The sequence below is a fragment of the Macaca mulatta genome, chromosome 12, assembly GCF_049350105.2.
Source record: "Macaca mulatta isolate MMU2019108-1 chromosome 12, T2T-MMU8v2.0, whole genome shotgun sequence".
Classification (NCBI taxonomy): domain Eukaryota; kingdom Metazoa; phylum Chordata; class Mammalia; order Primates; family Cercopithecidae; genus Macaca; species Macaca mulatta.
In genome coordinates this window covers 122,607,483-122,615,441 of record NC_133417.1, presented here as the reverse complement: position 1 = coordinate 122,615,441, position 7,959 = coordinate 122,607,483, and positions in this window count along the sequence as shown.

The window sequence follows — 7,959 nt, the reverse complement described above, 5'->3', positions numbered from 1 at the left end:
TCAGCTTGCCTTTCCCAGAGTTCAGCTAAAGTCCTGGGAAGCAATGGTAACCCCGAGACAACCTCTCAGGCAAGTCTAATGGGCTGAAATAGGTGGCCTCCAAAGAAGGAGAATATACCCAGGGAATGGTCTCAGCACACAGCCCTGGTTATTTGAGATAAAGGAAATCTAAATTACTCTGCTCTCAAGTCTTTTAAAGGGGCTTGGTTTATCAGCCATGACCTAGTACATACGGCTATAAAGTATGTTCTTCAAAGATTTTCTTGTCTTCCTCGTTCTCTCCTTTCTATTAAGAGTAGAGGTCCTCAGGAAAACAATCGTATAAACATAAGGGCAGAATTAAGATAAATGCATTTCTTTTCCTTAGGAAATTTTCCATGACGAATGAACAGCACTCTACCCCTTAGGCAGCCAGGTCAAGTGTTGGCTCTTTAAAGAAGATTCACCTTTCTAAAGCTGAGGCTGGGGGTTGGGTCTGGGGACGTGATAAGAGATGAGGGCTTGCCAGAGAAAATAGTTCTCTAGAAAAGGAAAACTGATGGTCAGTGCTGATCTCTCTCAAAAGGTTTGCTGCCCCTCCGTGGTTTCAGAGCTCATGGTAGATTCTATATTATTGCTTTGGGGCCTCTCCCCCAGTGCCCCTCTGGAGCTGATCGACCATTCACAGCTGTAGCTGTGAGTGCCGAGAACACTTATTTATTTATTTATTTATTATTTATCTTTAGTTTTATTTTAGTTTTAGAGATGGGCTAGAGTACAGTGATAATCATAGCTCCACTGGGCTGGATACTCCACTGGGCTGGAGTACAGTGATAATCATAGCTCACTGCAGCCTCAAACTCCTGGGCTCAAGCCGTCCTCCTGCCTTAGCCTCCTAAGTAGGTGGAACTCCAGGTGCATCCCATCACACCTGACTATTGTTTATTGATTTATCGATTTTCGATTTTGGGTCTTTCTTTGTTGCCCAGGCTCTTCCTGAACTCTTGACCTCAAGAGACCCTCCTGCCTCAGCCTCTGAGTCACTGGGATTGCAGGCATGAGCAACCAAGTCTGGCAAAAACGCTTTCAATAGGGGGTACCCTGCTCATCCCCGATGGACACAAAGCTTGTTTTCCTACATTTGCACTAAAGAGTGAGCACACTTGTAGGTTATGTAATTGGAAAGGCTTCATGGAAGAAAAGTATCAGAATATCTGGGTCCCAAACCTGGCTCTGTCACTGAATGAAGCTTGGAGAGTGTAAATGGTATGTTCAAGCTCACCTAGCTAATGCTACAACTTGTGAAGCTGGCAAGAATTGAACCATATTGCCTAATATCCTTCCAAGTTCTAACATTCTGTGTCTGAATGTTACAGAGATCCCTGAATATCTTTAGATGTATGTTTGCTTTCTTTTTCTATGTCTCCTTCTTGTACTCCCTCTGTATTTTTGTATGTATGTTTGTTTGTTTGTTTGTTTTTTGAGGGCTTGGTCTAGCAAAGTTAGAAAGCCCTAATTAGCAGATAAAGAAAACGTTACCTTAGGAGTCCTACTTAATTTTACTTATGGAATGCTACCAGTTTTGAAATCAAGTAGGGATGGGATGTTTGACGTCTAGGAATGTCAGGCCCAAAGGACATTCTGGAGTGAAATCTTATGCAACAGTAAAACATCATGGACTGGAGATGAGAGAACTTGGGAAAAATGATCATCTTATTGGTGTGCTCACTGCATGCTAATACAGAGGTTCTGGTTGTCAAGGGAAGAGACGTACAAGCTGAAGCATAGATGGACAAGAAGAAAATGAGGATATGAAACGCAGGTGGTGAGTTATTTTTGTAAGTTTGTATCAGTTTTCAGGACCTTTGACCATCACCCCAAGAGGTGACACTTTGTTTGGGCTGTACTGACACCAAGTAGTGAATTGAATAGAATCTTAGTCGCATGATTGAGACTGCTTGGGGCCACTGCTGTGAATAAGGCTAATGGGAGTGGATTATCATGCACACACATAAGTAAAATGAAAATAAAAAGAGGGAGAAAAAGCAAAAGAAGGAGAATAGTTTTATTAAAACAGGCTAGCCTTCTATCAACACATCAGAAGCTTAATCTCTTTGTTTCATCTTTAAAGTAAACACTTTGATACCACTTGGTATCTTTCTCACTAATCCTCAAATACTTTTAATCACTCTTGAATATAGCCACAGTCTTAGTACTAGATTTGTTTAAAATATTCCTTTCTACTCACACTGAACCCATTCTTGGAGTCCAGCTTCTTGTCTATTTCCCTGAAACTTTTGGCCATATTTCCACAAAAAAAAATCTCTCAAAAATTTTCAAATATTTGGCAGTGGCAACCCAGAAAAGTCCAGCAATAGGCAAAGCTGGAGAGGCATGACTAAACTTTCTCAGAACTCCTGGTTTTCAACTAAACAGTCCAAGAAGTCAGCAAAAGCTAGCCTTCTGTCTCCCCCACCATCTTCTCTGTTCTTTTTGTTTTCTTTGCACCTCTCCACTCACTTCCTTCTTTAGTACTGTTGTGACACTAATAAAAACTGCCAAGTTGCCATTATTGACATATGCTAGGACTATCTGGTATCTCTGGTTCCTCAGGTTTTAATTAACTCTCCCTGAGGTGTTAACAGACTGTATTCAAGTCCTTCTCCCACTCACTTCAGCTTATGGATCCTGATGCAGAAATTCTACTCTCACTTTCCCACTTACAGTTTGGAGCAGGCAATGATGCCAGTAGGTTGAGTTGGAGGGGACTCGTAGAGTTGGAGAGTAGTGGGTGAGGAACTGGGAGATAGATCCTAGTCAGTGATGAACGTTTTAAGAATGTGTAACTTGACATGCAGCTCCATGGGCTGGAAGAGTTAGAAAGAATTTCTGTGAAGAAGCTGGTTCTGAGAAGTCTCACAATCCCAATGGGTGTGCAATCCCTGCAACTCAGGAAAACCAGAGAGAAAGGGTAGACAGTAGCATGGAAGAATCACCATTGCTGAGTGGCTGCATCCCCCTCATAAGGATGGGGCAGATGGGATGGGAGATGACCATAAGGAGAGACCACACAGGAAGATTCCTCTGAGATTAATTAAACTGGGGGTTTTAACCAGAAAAACAGTCATGAAATCATTGACTTGATGAGACGATTTTTAAAAATAATTAGAAATCAAACCTGGTTTTAAAGGCTATGAAGAAAACAACTCAGCTCAAATTGGAAGGATAAGCCAAAAACAGAGTAGAGACCTTTATGTGAAGGAGGTGGCAAATGCTTCACCTGCCAAGTATCTCACTCTGATTGTCCACACTCTGGACAGGAGCAGCTCCCTGTGCTCCAAATTTTCAGGAGAAAGTAAGGGAAAGACTTGAATGAGTCAGAATCCAGGACCAGACTTTTCTGAAGAACCTGACTTTGGAGGTTTCTGGCAGGAGTAGTCTAAGCAGAGATCAGGAATTTTATTTATTTGGGGGTCATCTTTAGATGACCAAGTTTTTCCCACTTCCAGCCAGAAGTATCAAAGTTGCAACTCGAGGACTGAACCATGGAATTCTTGAACTGCCCAATTCATGCGTCTAGCAGCTCCTGAATTCTAAATCATAACTCTGAAGATTGCTTTGTGGTGATGGTGGTAATAGGGATGAGAAGTGTCCAATGAAATGTCAGTTACCTAAAAAATGCCAAATAAAAGTATATGATCTCAAAATGCACACAGATAATAAGCTATTGTTTAAAGGCATAATTAAGAGGTATGGATTCTGAGCAAGTGTTTCATGCCATGGGTACAACTGACAAAAAAAAAAAAATCATTTTTGAATTCCATTGGTTAGTGGGGTCAGAGCACTGGTTATTTTGCCTGGTTGATGCATCTTTTTCTTGGGGTCTGGCTTCTTTAACTCAGCATAATTATTTTGAGATTCGCCTGTGTTACGGATTGCATCAATAGAAAAAAGAATGTGTCTTTTTTATTACTGAATACCATGCTATGTACAAGATATGCCAAATCTGGTATGACCATTTACCTGATGAAAGACATCTGGTTCATTTATAGTTTTGTGCAATTATAAATCAAGCTGCAATAAACATCCATGTGTAGGTTTTCTGTGTGTGAAGATAAGTGATTATTTTACCTAGGGATGGGATTGCTGGATTATATGGTAAGTATATGTTTAACTTTTAAAAAATCTGCCAAACTGTTTTCCAAAATGGCTATGCCCAACAGTAACGTGTGTGTCCCAGTCACTCCATATCTTTGGCAACACATGAAATGGGTCAGTGTGTTCAATGTTAGCCATTCCAGTAACTTCGTAGTGGTATCTAATTCTAGTTTGGTTTGCGTTTCCCGAACAACTGCTGATGTTGAACATCTTTCTGTCTATTTATTTGCCAACCATACATTTTCTTTAGTGACTGTCTGTTCAAGTCTTTTGACCATTTGTATTTGATTACTTGCTTTCTTGTTATTGAATTTTGAGAGTTCTTTATGAATTCTAAATACAGCTTCTTTGTCAGATGTATTATTTACAAATATGTTCTCCTAGGCTGCCTTTTATCTTTTAATTCTTTTTACAGAATTTATAAAATTCTGTCTTTTGAAGAGGAGAAGTTTTTAACTTTGAAAGCTAATATATGATTTTTTTTTTCGTTTTATGGATTATGCTTTAGGTGTAAGACCTAAGAAATCTTGCCTAATTCAAGTTCACAAATGTTTTTATCCTATACTGTCTTGTGAGGGTTTTATAGTTTAGATTTTGCATTGTGGGATGTATTTTGGGTTACTTTTTTATTATGATGTAATATAGGGATTGAAGATCATTCTTTGGCATGCGGGTATCCAAATGTTACAGCACAATTGTTTGCAGCCTACCCTTCCTACTCTAAATCATCTTTGTACCTTGGTAAAAAACCAAGTTGTCCATCTCTGCATGGATCTATTTTTGGACCCTGTCTTCTGCGCTCGATTGATTTGTTTGTTGGTCTTGATGCCAATACCACACTGTCCTGATTTCTTCAGCTTTTATAATAAATCTTGAGCTCAGATAGTGTTAGTCATCCAGAGCTCAGATAGTGTTAGTCATCCAACTTTGTTTTTCTTTTACAATTTTGCATTAAATTTGTTCTAGATCTTTTGAATTGTCACATGAATTTTAGAAACAGTTTGTTAAATACACCAAAAATCTGCTGGAATTTTGATTAGGATTGCACTGAATCTATAGCTCAATCTGGAGATAACTGACATCTTAACAACATGAATGTTCTGACCCATGAACATGATGGAATCTCTCCATTTATTTGGGTTTTTAAAGATATCTTTAGCAACATTCTGTAATTTTCAGGGCATAGCCCTTTCACATGTTTTGTCAGAATTGTCTTTAAGTATTTCATATTTTTGATGTTATTATAAATAATATTATGTTTAACATCGATTTCTAATTTATCATCATTACCATATAGAAATCCAATTGATGTTTTATAGATTCTATCTGATTTTCTACTCTTCAGTCACATAGACTGTAAATAAAGTTTCACTTCTTTTCCAATCTGGATGGTTTTTATTTCTTGCTCTTGTCTGACTGCCCTGACTCAAACCCATAGGACAGTGCTAAATAGAAACTGTTAGAGTAGACATAATTTTCCTGTACCTTGTCTTAGGAGGAAAACATTTGGTTTTTTACCATTAAGTAAGACCGAGGCAGTTCTCTTCTCTTCCTGGTTGGCTGAAGGTTTGTGGGTTTTTTAATTTTAATTTTAATTTCTTGGTAAGGAATGAACACTGAATTTTGTCAAATGCTTTTTTGGAATCTATCTGAAATATCATATGATTTTTATTTTTAAAGTATGCTAAGATAGTGAATTGCATTGATTTGTCATCAAATATTAAACCAACCTTGCATTTCTGGGATAAACCCTATTTGGTCATTTGTAAAATTCCTTGTACATATTGTTGAACTTGATTTGCTAAAACTTTGTATAGACATTTTACATCTATGTTTGATGGCAGTTAGTATGTGATTTTCTTTTCCTGTAATGTATTTGTATGACTTTTGTATCAGAATAAGCCTGATTTCATAAAGAGTTGGAAAATATTTTGTCCTTTTCAATTTTTAGAGTTGTTTATGTAGAATTGGTATTAATTTTTTCTAAAATGTAATTCACCAGTGAAGACATCTAAGCCTGAAGTTTTCTTTGTGGGAAGATTTTAACTACAAATTTAATTTTTTAATTAGATATAGAGCTATGTGTGCTAATGTTACCTATTTCTCCTTGAGTGAGCTTTGGTAGTTTGTGCCTGATAGAGTTTGAACGTATGTTCCTGCAAAATCTCATGTTAAAATGTAATCCCCAACATTGGAGGTGGGTCTTAGTGGGAGGTGTTTGGGCAATGGGGGTGAATCCCTCATGGCTTGTTGGTGTCTTCACAATAGTGAGTGAGTTCTCCTGAGATCTGGTTATTTAAAAGTGTCTGGCACCTCTCCCGCAACCCACACACACTCTCCCTCTTGCTCTACTTTCACCATACGATGTGCTTGCTACTTCTTTGCCTTCTTCCCTGAGTAAAAGCTCCATGAGGCTTCCCAGAAGCTGAGCAAATGCTGGTGCCATGCTTGTACAGCCTTAGCCAATCAAATCTCTTTTCTTTATAAATTACCTAGTTTCAGAGATTTCTTTATATAGCAACACAAAGAACAGACTAACACAGTGTCTTTCAAAAAATTTGCCCCTGTCACTTAGGTTGTCAATTTATTGGCATAAAGTTATACATAATATTTTCCTATTGTCCTTTTCATATGGTAGAATCTGTAGTGATGCCACCTCTCATTCCTGATATTGGTAATTTGTGTCCTTTCTTGTTCTCTGATTTTTCCTGATCAGTCTGATTAGAGGTTGATTATTGATGTTTTTAAAGAAACAACTATTATTTCATTGTTTCATTAATTTTTTATATTGTTTTTCTCTTTTATATTTCATAGATTTTTGTTTTAATTTTTGTCATTTCTTTTTTGTTTACTTTGGATTTAATTTACTCTTCTTTTTTCATGTGCTTGATGATCATGGTATCTCCCCTGATAAGTATCTTTTTTTTTCATTTTCTTTAGGCAGAAGCTGAAGTAATTGATTTGAGACTTGTATCTTTTTCTATTCTAAGCATTTGGCATATATTTTTTCCAAAGTACTACTTTAGTGCCATACCACAAATTTTTATTTTCATTCAGTTCAAAATAGTTTCTAATTTCCCTTTTGAGTTCCACTTTGATAATCTGATAATTATTAAAACTTGATAATGTGTTAATTGCTATTATGTAAACAAACAGAGTAATGGGATAGAATCTCATAGAGAATTGTCTTTACTTTAGATGAGACCATAAGAGAAGGCCTGATGAAGGAGATATTTAATCCATGACCAGAAGGGTGAAAGGAAATCAGCCAGGTAAAGAGCTGATGCAAGAGCATTTTAGGTACAAGGGCAGCAAGTACAAAAGTCTTGAAGCAGGAACGAATAGGAAAGAGTCTGAGAAGAAGAAAGAGGTGAAAGAAAATTTGTTGTAAGTTCTAATTCTCAAAGGATGCTGCTTCCGAATATTACAAATTGCAGGAACAAGTCACAGTCATAAGAACAGAGCACAGCCATGTTTGGGCTGACAACAGCTCTTCTTAGAGTCTGAATAATGGGTCAAGTGACCTCTGGAGAAGCTCTGCCATCGCAGGAATTCTATCCCTATTAAATTGTTGAGCTAGTGTTCCATCCTTACACAGTGCTGCTCTACATCCTTAGTAAATTAAATTCTTCACCCTTGAAAGTTTGCCATGAGAGATTACTAGATTATTATTCTTTCTTTCTTTTAGATGTTTTTTATGTGCTAAAGAAACTTCCCGGACTGACCTCAAATAACTGATTCATGTCAAATATATACATATTTGCCTTTTCCTTTGTCCTAGCCTTGCTGACTGGGTCTCTTCAATTCTTGGTGACAAGATTA